Source organism: Drosophila albomicans, chromosome 3, assembly GCF_009650485.2.
Source record: "Drosophila albomicans strain 15112-1751.03 chromosome 3, ASM965048v2, whole genome shotgun sequence".
NCBI lineage: Eukaryota > Metazoa > Arthropoda > Insecta > Diptera > Drosophilidae > Drosophila > Drosophila albomicans.
The window spans coordinates 51,263,967-51,265,434 of record NC_047629.2 but is presented as its reverse complement, the minus strand read 5'-3'; the positions used below and the strand labels follow the sequence as shown (position 1 = coordinate 51,265,434).

General features: G+C 29.4%; 1 non-coding gene across 1 annotated transcript; it reads right to left on the bottom strand.

Annotated features, from left to right (window-relative positions):
- Window positions 1-909: 909 nt before the first annotated feature.
- Window positions 910-981, bottom strand: Trnac-gca (transfer RNA cysteine (anticodon GCA)). The gene has a single exon. It is a non-coding gene; the product is annotated as a tRNA-Cys (tRNA).
- Between the last annotated feature and the right edge of the window lie 487 nt (window positions 982-1,468).

Genomic DNA, 1,468 nt, shown 5'->3' with positions numbered 1-1,468 from the left:
CATATATGTATAATAACATTCGATAGATATCATTAACTTAATTACAATATGGCTGCAATCAATGCGTATGCATTTTTTATTCCAACTAAATGCAGCTACAACAACAACAACAAGAACTACAACTACAACAACTGCTGGTGCTGCTGCAACAAAGACAGCATTTTAATTGCATTTACATGTCCTGCGGGTCAATTGCGTTTGTTTTTCCTCTTGTTGGGCTTTTTCCTGCTCTCGTTCACGTTCACGTTGTTCGTGTTATTCTTGTTGTTGTTGTTGTCGTCGTCACTGTTTATGCACTGGCATTTTGCTGGCCTCGCAGTTTATTAGACTAAATGGACCACGAGAGTGTGCAAGTGTGTGTGTGTGTGTGTGTGTGTGTATGGTGCGTGTTTGTTTAACTTTGTGTTCTTTTGTATGGCCTCGAGGCAGCCGCTAAATGACAAGTTCAAAATGCCAACGTCGATGACAAAGCAATGTAATTATGAGCTATTTTAATGCTCTTCAAGTCAATGAGCAATACACAACAAATATGCCAAAATAAACCAATCAGTTGACATGATAAAATTAAAGAGTGATTGACCGAGAAATGCCCGAAGAATTCCGAGGAAATTGAAATGAAAATTGGGATACTACAGTGTACAAAAGAATAGGTAAATAAAAATAATTAATTAAATAAAATAGTATTAACTCATCACTACAACTATAATATGAAATAAAATAAATAAAACTAACTACAAAAATATTTATAATTATTCTACGAAATTTAACAGTTGCTACAATTCTTCAAAGTAAGTTAATAAGTGAATTGTGTTCGACTGTATTATTTTTAAATTTATTTATTTATTTAAAAGTTTAGTTATAATTAAAATTAATACTAACGCTATTGGTAAAGCAATGGCAAAAAAAATCAGGGGACACCCGGGTTTGAACCGGGGACCTCTCGATCTGCAGTCGAATGCTCTACCACTGAGCTATATCCCCATATTTTTTTAAATTAAACCTTATAAATATACCGAAAATATATATAATAAAAGATACAGTAAAAAATATAAAACTATTTTTTTATAACTACACCTAAATTAAATTAATAATTAAAATAAATTATATTCAGCAGGAAATTCTCTTACTACAAAAGCTAAGCAACAATTATAATAATTAAATAAATATCACTATATATCTGAATATATTAAATAGAAATTATTGTACTAAGGAAATTATTTCTAAAATGCAGTCAAATCAAGTAAATCTGTAAATTATACTCTTGAGGTTTTTAAGATACCTTCTATATGCTATTTTTAGTATTTATGTTTTATTGTATTGTATATATCGACAAAAATTAAATTAGAAATTCTGTAGCCATAGAGCATTTGATTAGCATGACATAAGTTTTATCAACTGCTGAACTTATTATAAGTATTGCTATAAAAGCATTTCCATAGTTTTTATTTGTTATTTTGCTCTTTTATAT